This window comes from Protopterus annectens, chromosome 3.part0 (assembly GCF_019279795.1).
Source record: "Protopterus annectens isolate FY-2018-M chromosome 3.part0, PAN1.0, whole genome shotgun sequence".
NCBI lineage: Eukaryota > Metazoa > Chordata > Ceratodontiformes > Protopteridae > Protopterus > Protopterus annectens.
Window position 1 is genome coordinate 171,674,810 of NC_056731.1, and position 14,657 is coordinate 171,689,466.

Consider the following 14,657-nt stretch of genomic DNA (forward strand, 5'->3'; position numbering starts at 1 on the left):
CTTCTGACATCTGGGGCAAGAAAAGACTGAGGATATGACGTCGGTCATGCGCATTTGTACCCTGACGTCCTGATGTCAGTCTAATGCGCCTTGACCGACGTCAGCCTTATACTTTGATATTCGGTCCGACCGAGGACAGCGGACTACCCAAGTGTAAGGACTGCAGCAATGTGGATCTTCGAACATCTACATTTATGGTAGGTACAAAACTGTACTTTTTGGTGCTAGCATTCTAGTATTAAAAAGCTGATGCTGAATTCCATGCTTGTTTATTTGCAGTTGTAAATTTAAAGGCTGTAGAGGCACTTATATGTGAAGTGTAGCACGACTGTCATGTTGATTGTCTGAAGGCTAGAATATTTAAATCTACATATAGTGTCCTCTATGTAGCAAAGCATTGTGCATTTGACTGTGGGCCACAGAGACATTCTGTCAATAGTTCACATTTCAGGGAATGTAAATTTTCTTGCAAAATCCATAAACCATTGTTTCAGATTTCTCCTGCAGGTGTGTGTCTAAATCAGTTCTCCTGGAAGTGGTTGGGGGAATGGGTAGGTAACACAACTTCAGAAATTGATATGTTTTCCACATGGAAAAGCATACAGCTCTTACAAAGCTTACAGCTCAGTGGACCGTTGTAGGTGGGAATTTGCTCTAGACATGTTCTTTCTGTGGCAAAGATCATTACCTGTCTGGATTTTGTCTTTACTACTAATCTCACACACAGGCCTATGATGATTAAGAAAGGTGTGGTTTGATGTTTTTTGGTCCCGGGAATAGTCAAAACTCTACAGAATCTAGCTTGAAGATGTCCTCTTGGTTACTCCTCAGGCCTAGCACCTGCTGTATATCCCTAAGAGTTTACCAGATTTTTTGCCAGTAGTGTCTGAGGTAAATGTGGCTGCTAGGAAGCCTTCCATGAATTAAATTTTCTGTCCAAGTGGAGAAGTTTCTCCACATGAGCAGAATGACACCCTTTTCCATCCCAGCATGTTACACCTACAGGTCATTGTACTGTATCTCAAGCACTGTTATGATTTAGGCATTGGTCATTGCACAATGCAGGTACATGTTTCAGAATCTGAACTTAAACACACGATTACCTATTCAGGCCGTCATGAAAAGAGCAACATCTGGTCTTTTACAAGGACTGACTCTGTCTCGGAACTAATTTACTTTTCCTTCTAAAAGCATTTTTTTCCAAGATGGTCCAGAAATGGTCATTTATATGCATCTCTCTCTCTCTATACACACACACACACACACACACACACACACATATATATATATATATATATATATATATATATATATATATATATATATGTGTGTGTGTAATTTGTTTAGGAGTACAGGGGGTATAATCAATAAATTCTAGTTTATACACTCACGCTTATTGCTGCCCCCTTCAACCCCACATGTCATTCAAAATGGACACATTACTGAAGTTGCCCTCCACCCCCCACCCCGCCCAACACTTAATGTGTGCAACATTTTCAGTTGCTCACACAAACCATTAGAAATATTGTTTTTAGATTTGGAATCCTTTCTGTAAACAAGCTATTTAAATAATGTTAGAAGTGTTAATTTACATTTTTAAAGATATGTTATGGCCTGATAAGACTCCAGGGTTTCTACTGCTTTTCAGGAAAAAAATGTGCTCTGTAAAGCACAACCAGTATGCCTAGCTACACCCTGGGCGGAAGAGCTTTTCACACACACTGAATGTGTGCCATCATCTCAGGTTTTTCCTGAAGGGAACACCTGAATCTAGGAAGACTGAACAACTGTTTGTCATCTTTGTTGTTGGGATGAAGTGACATCTGCTAAGCAAACCCTTTCCAGGTGAAATGCTAGATGCAGTATCCTTTGCTCTCAAGAGGCAAACTCCTAATTAGAAAATGGTGTGGTCAGATTTTACTGCTTTAGTGGTAAGGTTTTTTCCATACTTTAGAACCTTCATTATTTCAGATGTGTACTGCAGTCACTCAGCACTCTATCCTCACCTTCAGTCAGCATTTTGCATCTTGCCAGGAGCCAGGCTTAGCTTTGTTTGGTATGTCTGCACTTCAGGACTCGGCCTTCTGAATCTTGTCCCTGGACTGTCTTCTGGTGCTTTGCAACTGGTGGATTTACCGTTTCACAGTCATCCCTTTTTTGTTTTATTTTCTCCAAGACTTTTGGGTTTCTAATACATGATGGGAATGGACCTCATTCCTAAGTCAAAATAAGATTAAGGTTCATGAAATTAGTATTGCTTCACTTTTTGTCAGCCAGCAGTGCTCTTCACAGCCCCTGCAATGTGCCCAATAATGACTCCTCCTGGAATTCATACGGAGTTGCATGTATTGGTAGCATATCTAAATACAACTGTAGACTCTCCTTTATAAGACCTGTTGCTCCTGCTACTATTGGAGCTGTCTGGGTATCTTTCTTCTATATTGCTCTCATTTCTGCCTGCAAATCCTGATATTTTATGATTTTGTATCTCTCTGTATGCAGGACAATGTAGTCACTGGCTATGGTGATTTCAGTGATCAGTGCTACGTTTGTCTTTTCCTGGACCACTATATCTGGTTTTCTAGTATCTGTCGTTTGACAGTTGATGATCCCATGTGATGCAGGCTTCATTTTCTATGATGCTTTGTGGCTCATGTTCCAGTGTTTTTCAGCTACTTCAGTACTGTAATGTTTACACAATCCCCAGTGCAACAGTCTTGCCACATTGTTATGCCTTTCAGTATACAGTCGTCCTGCCATTAGTATGTCACAAACAGTGATGAGGTGTGCAACCGTTTCTCCCACATGTTCAATGGACTTTGTAAACCAATGTGTACGCAGCCCACTATCTTGGGCTGCCAATATTAACCTTTCATCTCTTGGTTTGAATTCACCTCTCCTTAACCATTCCTGCATTAGTTCCTGATCAACATGAGGTTCTTTCAGAAGGTTTCTATACTTGCAACTGTATTTATGCATTTTCCACATTTCTTGCCTTCTCATCTGATCCTTCACCTTGTATTCTTTCTTTTCTTTCAGAAGTTTTTTATACTTGCAACTGTATTTATGCATTTTCCACATTTCTTGCCTTCTCATCTGATCCTTCACCTTGTATTCTTTCTTTTCTTTCAGAAGTTTTCTATACTTGCAACTGTATTTATGCATTTTCCACATTTCTTGCCTTCTCATCTGATCCTTCACCTTGTATTCTTTCTTTTCTTTTTTGGCATATTCAGTTGCTGCCTAATTTTTTTTATCTACTTCTGGTTTGATTTCCATTCCTACTTGATGCCGATATGTTTCTCCTAGATTAAGCAGAGAAGTTATCTTAGATTTATTCTCCTCATGTTTCAAAACTTTCCCTAATTTTGGGTCTTGTGAGGTCAGCAGATATGTGTGGAGTCCCATGATTGCAGATCTATACATATAATCAATTTCAAGGAGCCCCATCCCTCCTTCAGAACGGGGAATATATAATCTTGGTATGCACTGATTTTTATAAATCATTTAGTGAGCATGAAGCATCCTTCTTGTTTTCCTATCTTATCTATCCAATGCATTTTGGGGCCAGTCAACCATTACAAAACTATAAGTTTGGACAGGAAGAGTAAATTGATTTATAGCTTGGATTTTGTTCCTAGATGTCAGTGCTGTTTTCAGGATTAATTTAAGTCTTCTGAAGTATTCCTTACTAAGTTTTATTCACATTTGTTTGTGTTTTATTGTTGATCATTAATCAATTCCCAAACATTTATACACTCTTCCTTGCTCGAGTTTTTTTATATCACATTCTTGTCCCAAGTTGATGTTTTCCTGGTGTTGCAGTTTTCCTGCTTTAAAGGTTGCTTTTGCACATTTATCAAGACCGAATGACATTCTTATATCATCTGAGCAAGTTTTGACGCCTTGCAGTTGTGCTTTCAGTTCCTCATCTGATGAGCTATACAGTTTTAAATCATTGACAGAGAGAAGTATTTGCACTTTGTTTTCTAGGAGCCAGATTATAGCCATGGCCTAAGCTGTTAAGTCGACAGCTTAATGGGTTAAGGGCAAGACAGAATAGCAACAGAGAGTCACCCTGGAATATTTCCGTTTGAATTTTTATCCCTGCAATAATTTGTTCTTTATCATGGCTTAATTGCAAAGTGGTCTGCCACTGTTTCATGGTCACTGTAATGTAGTCGATTAGTGTAGGGTGTCTCTCATACATTTTTAAGCACTCTTTTTCTCCATGAATGTGGGATACTATCACATGCTTTTTTTGTAGTCAGTCCATCCCATACTTAGATTCGTCCCCTTTTTGCAGTTCTCCACTATGACTTTAACAACAAATGATCTTTTGTTCCATATGACGTTCATTTATTGCCCGTTTCTTCTACTGCCATAACTGAGTTCTCTTCTAAATGAGTGTAAACTCTGTCGGCATTGATTCCCGTATATAGTTTATATGTCGTCGGAAGGCAAATTATTGGTCTATAATTTTTAGGGTAGCTTGCAGGTTCACTCTTAAGTAGAAGCATTGGTTTTCCTGTTGTTAACCAGTTTGGTCTCTGTTCGAGGTGCGCATATAAATAGTTCTTATTCATGGCTAAATCTTCGTGCAAAGATGTTAATACTTTCAGCCAAAAGTTAGGTACTGCATCTGGGCCTGGGGTTTTCTATATAGAGGCTTTTCTTAATGTTGTTTCAGTCTTTCTGATAAAACTTTTTTTGGTCTTCGATAAATTGCTTTTTCCGCCTTCGCTGAATTTTTAGTTTATTTGCGATAGTACATGATAGATCCTGGTCTGTTCTAATACTGCGCATTGCTTTTATCACATTTATCTTTCTTAGTATTTTTGTTGATCTGTTCCCTCTTCTATAGTCTTCTAACAATGACACTTGTCTTAACTGCTCTATAATTTTTTCTATTCGATATTTCCATGATGGTATTCAATTCCTCCCCTTCCTTTCCGTCACTACCCTGTGTTCTTGTGGTAGAACTTTATCAGTTATTAATTTAGCTGCACAGTAATATACCCCGTTTCTTTCTGTTATATCGCATGGATCTCTATGAACAGTCCTAATTACTGTGTTCATTTGTTTTATCAGACTTCTGATTTTTTGGGTCTTATTAACCTTCTGCAGTCTATTTCTTTCATTGATCTTGGTATATCTGTCTATATCTATTAAATCAAGCAACTCTTCTCTTAGTAAGTCCAAAACGAGGCCCTTGTCAGCAGAAATACAGCTCAAAGAAATCCTTAACGCAATTTTATTAATAAAAACAACAAAGCGTTTTCACCACAGAGTTCTGCGGCTTCATCAGAGAAAATAACACTCCAGGAAAAAATACTCCATAAATATATTAAGAAATCAGGAAGTGACATCCTACAATTTCCTGAAGCTAGATGGTGTTGCATGTTATAATCAAATGTAATAGCGCCACTGCGCCTACACACAACAAACCATTAAAATATATATGCAGAAACCAGCTACCAGGAATAAAAAAAGTGCACCTTCAATCTGACAAGGGTGAAAGGTGCTACACTTTACAATAAAATATTTAATACAATAAAAAATATATTAAAAAATTATTAAGTTGTTTTAAAACATAAATCAACAGACCAACACTCACTCTGATTAATGCTTGTCATCAGAATGCAACAATACTTTTTACTTAACAGCACAGGCAAGTATTGTGTGTATAATCCAAAAGCACACCACTATACTACAATGCCGATCATTAACAGTAAGAATTGGATATACATATATCAACAGGTATAAGTTCCTATAGTTTGGACCCTATATTGCCTAAATAGCCTATCTAAGATAACTCCTTAATTTCAACACCGGGGTAATATTGCAGTTATTGTTGAGCCCAGGATGTCTAAACTCATCAAGACGCAACTGCCATTCTAATTCTTGATTCTCCAAAATTAATGAAAATGGGCCACCCCTGATTTTCAATGGTACATGGTCAATAGCCATAAACTGGAACCCATGACCTGGGTTCAAGCCAATGTGTTTTGCCAATGCGTTATCACTCTTGCCATTCTTAATGGCATACATATGTTCATACATTCGGTCTCGGACCCTACGGTCCGTCTTTCCGATGTAAAACGCTTGGCAACAATCACACATGGCTATATATATGATGGATTTGCTCTCACACTTCAATGGGAAATGGATAAGGTATTTTTATCTCTGACCGTAAATGTTTCACCTATTCTGACCCTGTTACAAAATTTACAAAAACCACATTGGTACATCCCTCTCTTTTTGTTGAATGTATATTGGGACATATCCCTTTGTAACATTTCCTTGAGGTTATTAGCTCTTTTAAAAATAAACCTAGGTACACTACCTAATTTTTCAGCCAAAAAGGTGTTTGAGGTTATGAAATGCCAGTTCTTGCGTATTATAGCTAAAATCCCTTTAGAATTTTTACTGAAGGTGGTGATGAAACTCGACGAGAAGTCACATTCTTCACCCACAGATGTTGTCTTAACTATATCACCATTGCTGGAATTCAACCCAGCGGGTGCTACATTAATGGTGGACTCAGACTGTATAGAAACTGGTTGGACTAGTAAAGGTTTATAAAAACCATTAAGTCTTTTATTGGTAACTTCCTCAATCAAGTCAAATACTGAGGGAAATGTTTAAAAATCGAGGGTATCCTGACCGAATGTTATTTGACTTGATTGAGGAAGTTACCAATAAAAGACTTAATGGTTTTTATAAACCTTTACTAGTCCAACCAGTTTCTATACAGTCTGGTCCAGTATGTTTTCCCCTCTTGTGGGAATGGTAACAAGTTGTTCCATAGCATTTCAGTTTATAAATTCTAGGAACCTTTGGGCTAGGGTGCTAGAGCTAGAGTAATGCTCCCAGTCTATGTTTGGGTAGTTGAAGTCGCCCAATATAATGGTGTTTGGAGAGACCTTCATATTTTCCAGTGTTCTCAGGAAGGCCGAGTGGGGTTCCTGGGTTTGGGAGGGTGGTCTGTAGCAGGCTATAAATTGGAAGGCAGTTTTACCCACTGTTTGTTGCACATGGATAGTCTCTGATGCTTCGTGCTTTGCCACCAACCTGGAGGTGTGGGTATCTTTGATGAATATCGATACTCCCCTCCTTTGTGGTTCGGTCCAAGTTTTGGGGCCGAAAAGCATGGTATGAGGTATAACCTGGTAGTGCTGGGGTGCTCTCGGGAACCCTGAACCAGGTTTCTGTTACTGCACAGATATCGATGTTCTCCATCCTAAGGAGAGTTTCGAGTGCGTGCATCTTGAGGTTTAGACTTCTGGCGTTGAGTAGCATTACTCTTAGTTTCTTATCCCTTGTGATACCTATGGAGGTGGGTTTGTCTTTTGAGCCTTGCCTAAAAAAGGCACTATGGGGGTAGCAAGAGCCTTTGCCAATATCTGAAAGCCCAGGGATGACAGGTGCAAGCCGTCCCTAGCGAAGCATCGTGGCTTGTCGAGCATATCATCCCAAGCTGACAGGCATTGGATCCCCTTTGAATGACACCAGTACTTAAGCCAGTTGTTGAAATTGATCATCTTGTCTTCATATTGTGGCATCATTCTTGGTGAGGGTAAGATGCTACTCAAGGTCAGGGTCATACCGGCCTGGGCTACATGCTCAGAGAGCTCCTCTGTCTCTTTTCATGTAGTCCAGGGAGGTACGTCTCAGGTCATTCACACGAGCATGGACAATGACTGAGTCATATTTGTACTTGCCTTGGAGTGACCTGAGTGCTTGTTATATATATATATCCATATTCATATATATACACGTGTGTGTATTTATATGTGTGTGTGTATATATATATATATATATATATATATATATATATATATATAGAGAGAGAGAGAGAGAGAGATAGATAGCTATATATATATATATATATATATATATATATATCTATATATGTGTGTGTAGATATATATCTATATCCATATATACGTGTGTGTGTGTGTGTGTATATATATATATATATATATATATGTATATATATATACACACACACACACACACACACACATACATAAATACATATATATTGGCGTCATTGTACATATATATTGACGTCATTGTAGTAGGTGAAAAGATTTGTTAGTGAAGCAATGAGCAAGAAAAATCATATTTCTTATGTTAAGCTCACTGAGCCTGCATTCCTGAAAAAATTTAAAGAAGATGCTGGGTTTAAGGAAGGACCTACAGTGGAAACCAACGTAGGAAAGTGTATGTACATAGATTTTGTTTTGGCAATCTTAGGATCGTTCACTGCATCTTGGTTTTAGCTGGTGTGTTTACAGCTTTAAGATACAAGACTGCAGCTGAGCGGGGAAAACCGTTTGGCTTAGGACTTATTGTCAGAGTGTTTTTTTTCCTTCAGGGCTTGTGTAAACATTAGGCTGTTGCGGTGTCCTTGAATATCCAACTGTAGTAGCTTTTTTTACTCTATACCAGAGAAACCAGAAGGAATAGACAACATTGATTTTATGCAAGTGCAAGCAAACAACTGAGCTGCTGTTCTACAGTAGGGTTTGTTAATTGAGAGGGCACATAGTGTGTGTTCCATATCTGGGCATTAGCAGCCAGCAGCTGTAATTGTAAAGATTCTGTCATTCCAGCAAAAATAGCTAGTCCTGAAAAACTGTGAATGAAAGCAAAACTATTACAATTTGGGAGACACTGAAGTTTTTTGGAAATGATTATTCCTTGCACATCAGTTATAAAAGCAGCAAATTTATGCTGGTAATGATGGGATGTTAAAAGGCAGGAGTGACATTGGAGTTGCTTTATCCATCTGTCTTCGGAGTATTTATTTATTTTTGGATGATCAAAGACATTCATGGATGCAGATCAAGTTCTGGATGAAAAAAAAACTGAGAGCCAGCAAGCTGAAGGGTACTCTTCTTAGCTTTCTGTAAATAAGAACGTTACAGAAAGCTCATAAAGAGACTTAGTCAGTGAAACATTTTCCCATTGTCTCAAAGGAAAATTCTCGAATGACATAAAGAACCCTGGGAGATGACTGGAAGACTGAGATTACCTTGGTCTTAAACCAGAGTCTGGTGTTGTGAGAACAACAAGGAAGACCAGCAAAAAAAAAAAATGGGTGAACAAGCATCAATTCCATTGTAGTTTATAGAAGTGAACTGTTGTTGCAAGAAATGTTTGAAACATACTGGAAGTTTTACTGTGTTAATTTAAACTGGTGGTAGAACAGTAAAGCACAAACCCAGTGAATGTCATTAATATTTAGAGGGACACCAAATGTATTGAAGCAGCTGGAAGTAAAACAGTTTTGTTCTTATTAATGTTTGTTTAAGCATTTATTGATGCAAATTGCGTGTTGTAATTTTAGTTCTGTATAATATGAAGTCAAATGTATTTTAAATGCAAGATGGAAGTGTTATCAGTCGCTGTTGTACTTGCTGGTGAGATTAAAGTAAGAAAGTGCTTATTTCTTAGTTATGTATCTAGGCTTTACACCATAAAAAGACAAGAATGTCTGGAAACAAGTCAGTGTTAATATAATGTGATCTTTGGCTGCCGTGGGACGAATAAAAGTAGATTGATCGTATTGTATATAGAATTACGATGATGACCCTGTTTTTATAGGGATGGATATTTAGATTAATGTGCTTAGCTTAAGCTATAGATAAGTTTTGTTGGACTAAAATGCGAGATAACATGATGGAACAGTAAGAAAACGTGATTATTTCTTGCATTTACAGAGTTACTCATTGTTATTTTCCACGAGGGCCTGCTTTTAGCTTGCAAAGGGCAACCTGCAGGTGTATGCATTTAATTATGAGTGGCCTGAGCAGTGTGTTCTGAGTAAAATCTACAAGATACAATCATTCTCTTAATGGAATATTGGCTAAGATTTCAATGTATCAACTGTGGGAAGTGAATATCTCTACAAGTAATTGAGTGTCCAGCTACCTTAGTGCTTAAGCTGTGTATAGTTGTATATAATGCATTAAACTTCTAGCCTTAAGAGACTGTTTACTGGAAACATGCAAGTTTTTTTTTCACATGTGGGACAGGAATAGAGATAAGATAAGAGCAGATACTAATCTATGTAAGTGGGAACCTGGGCTTTAGCATGTGCATTAATACTGTTAACTTTAACTCTAAAACAGATAATATCTGGGGTGAAGCATTCAGTTTGGAGCAGCTGTTCCTGTTTTTTTTTTCTTAAGTGTTTTTATTGAAGCAAAAAATGTGACATGGGTTCAGATAGGGATGAGAAGAGGTAACAGCATACAAGAGCAACCTGTCTGTCATGAGTGCATGCTTGGTCTCTGCAAGAAGGAAACACATAGTCAAAGGAACTGTTGTGTGCAATATGTGGGAGTAATAGCTTTTTTTTTTTTTTTTCTCAAGACTGGCTGCTTTGGTGGTATTAATGTAGAAATAAATGGACTTATAGGTACCGACAAAAAGCAGAGTGGTGAATTAAGAAGTGCAGGATGTAAATAGCAATGTTACAAGAGACTTGTTTGGAAGTAAATGGCCATATGAATTTGGCAAATAAAAGATTTCATAGTAGACATTCAGCAGAATATCAGGGACGGAGGAAAAGGGGAACAATTCTGATTGTGAGAGGGACTGTAGTAGAGAGAGAAGAAACAATAGTGGTAGATTTGTGATAATAGGGGGTTACTGGCAGGAGCAGAGGGTTACCCTGACATGTATTCCAACGTCATCTAAAACTATTATTAGAAGAATCTTTTAGACTTGGTTATTCTTTGGTACAGTAATTATTACACTTAGATTTTTTTTTTTTTGTAATTAGAAAATTTTGCATGTCCTTGAATGATAAAATATTTTTTATTTTATTTTTAGGCAATAGAAATAAATACTTACATCATCAGTAAATGTCATGACAAGGATGCCACAGATATTGTACTTTTAGTTTTTGGGGTTTGATATAAAATTGTAGATAAACGTAGTTACATTGGACACCCCATGTCTAGTTCCATCTCTAATCCTAATTGCTTTTGAAATAACCGCATTAAAGGAAAACACCGCCTTAGAACTAAAAAAGTCTATTTTTTCACTCTGTCTCTATTTTCTGAGTTGTTTTAACATCTCAAAATGACTGTGACTGTTTCTTATAGAATTTAATATGTTTTCTGAAAAATGGCTATCAGTGGGGCTTGGCATATCAATGTGATTTTATTTTAATTCAAGCCTTTCTCTTTCCCATAATCCATTTCATGGCTGCTGTATAGGAGTCATGTCAGACATAAGGAAGTAGTGATGTATTCCCATTCCATTAACATATAATGGGATTAGTGTCAGTCACTGTCATCTTATATATTGTCTGTAACAGGACTGCTGCTTTTATTTCTGAATGGCCCTCATTTGTGTATGTCTCATGGGCTTGTTTTATGGTATATCAAGGAATTATACAGCTGCAATCAAAACAGTTGCTAAATTGCAGGCCTTTGTTCATAGTATCTTTTTGTAGTCCAAGATGAATTGACAGCCCCTCCTACTGCAATTTTGATAAATGTGCTGATACTGTAAAAGAATTACAAGAAAAAACATATTGTGACCTTTCTCTAAATGTCCCAGACATCTTAATACTACATTCAAGTCATCGTAAAATGTATAGTAGTATAAACAACAAATATTTAAAGTTTAAAACTTAGCATTTCAGTATGATGATGCTGCTTATGTAAATGTCAAAAGAGGTGACAATTGCCTTTGAACCATTGACTGATCTAATTGCTCTGTTTTGATATGAAAGGCATGGCTACATTGGAAACATTAGTGAATCAGTGTAAGTTCTCCTCCATTGCAATACAGACAATGGAAAACATTTCACACCTTTCTGTCTTGTTTACAGCAGCCTGAGCTCCTGACTACAGGTTTCTCTGTGTCTGTGAAATGTCATGCAGGTATAGACAAATTCCTCTGTAACTTATGGATGTGTTCTGCTTTACAAAATGGGCAGTCTTTCCCTTCCTTTGATACCAAAGTCAGAAAATGAAAGTTTTGTAAAGTACAAGCAGGTTTCGGGTACCTACGTAGTACTGGAATACTATTGTAGGTAGAAAGGCAACCTAAGAGTTGAGTTAAACTGTAGGAGAAGGTGGAGTTTTTCTTTAAGCTACAAAACTTTTAAGTCCGTCTATAATATCTTGATGTTACTAATAAACAGCTCTGTAAAAGTAAATCTTTCTAAAACACCCATCCCTAATCCCTGTTTAGGCATAAACTTGAACAATGGATGGGAAATTGGAAATCACTCCGGGTCTGGCCCCGGCCCCTGTACTTGATGGAGGCAGACGGTAATGCTCAAACTAACATATCCACCACATAACCTGTAGAAATTTCCTAACATGCTCTCCCCTAATAAATGCCCATGATACATAGGACACATTTGGTTTGGGTTGCACAGCTAGGCTTATAAAGGTCCTGGTGGTCATTAGCCTAGTATATACCTATGAACCTAAATAGTAAGCTTTTTGCAAGGAATATTATTTATGGGTGGAGACTGGAACCTGCTTTGCAGTAGTGAGGCTGTATTGGGGGGACTTGAAAGGGAAATTAAAACAAAAGGCTATATTACTGAAGGATTATATTTGGTATGGAAGTTGTGAATTCAGTAGAGCAAACTTGGGCAGTATTTACTTATTCCATTCCAGCACTTAATAACTGGCCTAGACTGGATAGAAATTATTTCACAGGAGCACATGTATTTAATTGAAAGCCGTGGAACGATGTAGTAACCCTCAGATCAACCACTGATCAAAAAAAACTAAGATAAATATGCAGGATAATGATGCAAATATGTGAAATTGACATATTCCTGCTTAACTGTTAAAATATGAGAATTTAAGGAGTTAATAGTAAATATTCACGAATTATCGGAGAGGGTAAAAATTACTTTAGAAGGGATAGCTAGTGAGTTGTATGAAGTGGAGTTTAAAAAACTTGATAAAAAACTGAGATGTAGATAAGATGTAATTGGAATTATTTAGGGTGTTGATAAAGCTTAAAGTATTGCAGAAGAAGGTATGCAATGGGCAGGGAGATGAGCAACTGCAGAGTACTAAGAAGAAACCAAGACAGTATTTGGACGGAAGGCATGACTTTAGAGAGATTGCTGTTTAAGTGGCTGTTTTTCTAACAGCCTTAGAGTGCAACACTTTTTGTAGTAATTTATAAAATGTTGTAGCCAAATTTAGGGAGCCTATGACAAGAGAAATAACCAGAGATGATCTAGAGGTATTAAAGATGTTTTGGAAATTTTATGAAAGTTTTTGTATAAAGTAGAGGAATGGAGAAAACAAGAAAAGGCATGAATGGAAATATTTGTGAAAGTCTTTGTTATGCCAAGGTTAGAGTAAGAGCAGGCTCGGTAATGAATAACTTATAGGAAGGGGTGAGATAAAAATGGTGATGTATAATCAAACATCAGGGTAGTTTCCAGGAAAGAAGATAGTGTTCCTTTGGGAATCGGGAAGAAAGAAAGTGGAAGAAAAAGATCGGAAAAGCTTTAACAATATTTATTTAAAACAGGTGGTGCAAGCATATTGGAAAACCAATGACTGAAGTGGACCTTTGTTCAGAGTCACATGACAAGCAAATGGAAGTGAAAGGAATTGAACTCTATCTTTGTTCACAGAAAGCAGCTCATTAACATTTTGGAGCCTTAATCATCTGTGTTAACCCCTAGGCGTTAGTGTGTATGTATGTGTATATAGGTAAGAGAATGACAAAGATGTTACCAAAATTGATAAATAAATCTGTGTACAAACATTTGGCAACATTAATAGAAGAGTGGTGATCCAGAGGAGTGCATGTGTAAGAAGAGACCACTATTGTTGAGTCTTGATGTAGAGAAAACAATTGGTAGGCAGCTGAAATTTTGTGTGTAGGGCAATGGTAGCACTTGCATTCCCTGATAGAATAATGTGGTTAAGAATCATATATGAAGGGTCAGAAGTAAGAATTAAGGTGGGAGGGTTCGTCTCTGACAAGCTGTGTTTGAACAGAGGATTCAAGCAGGGATCTCCTTTCTCATTTATATTTTCTTTTCCAAGTCAATGTTTATTAACAACAAAACATTTAAAAATGGCAAGTAGAAACATCCCCCAACAATGCATAAAGAATATATGTTGTCTGTGTAGCAGATACCTTGGAATTACAATTGAATTGGCAGATCTTAACTCATGGATACTTGATTTGGTAGGCTTTAAAACCTTTAGATAATATTAAGTAGCTGTAGGAATTGGATATGTACCCAGACGTTGAGGGACAAGGGACATAATATATTTTTTCTCTGTCTATCTAGATAGTTAGCTCAAGGTGCCCATCTTACCAACACCTCTTTAGTTGCAAGCCGTTGTTTAATATGTAAATTTCCCCCTGGTTTGGCAGCTATGTCCCCAATCGGCAGCCTGTTAACACTTGATGTGTAGAAGGCTATGTCATTACTATAAAATTCTTTGGTGTATTGACACATGCCAGCAATATTTTGGTAAATTTCGGGTAAGCTAGGCTAGGCTTAAAATGGCTCTTGGGCCGATGGCCTAGTAACCACCTATGAACCGTGTATGTGTGTGTGTGTACATATTTATATATATGTTTCTGTGTATGTGTGTGTGTGTGTGTGTGTGTGTGTATATGTATGCATATAT

At 37.4% G+C, this 14,657-nt stretch overlaps 1 protein-coding gene across 1 annotated transcript in view; it reads left to right on the forward strand.

The window, feature by feature from the left end:
* Positions 1-14,657, forward strand: part of KIF15 (kinesin family member 15) — a 2,415,358-nt gene that overhangs the window by 1,490,386 nt on the left and 910,315 nt on the right. The window lies entirely within an intron of this gene.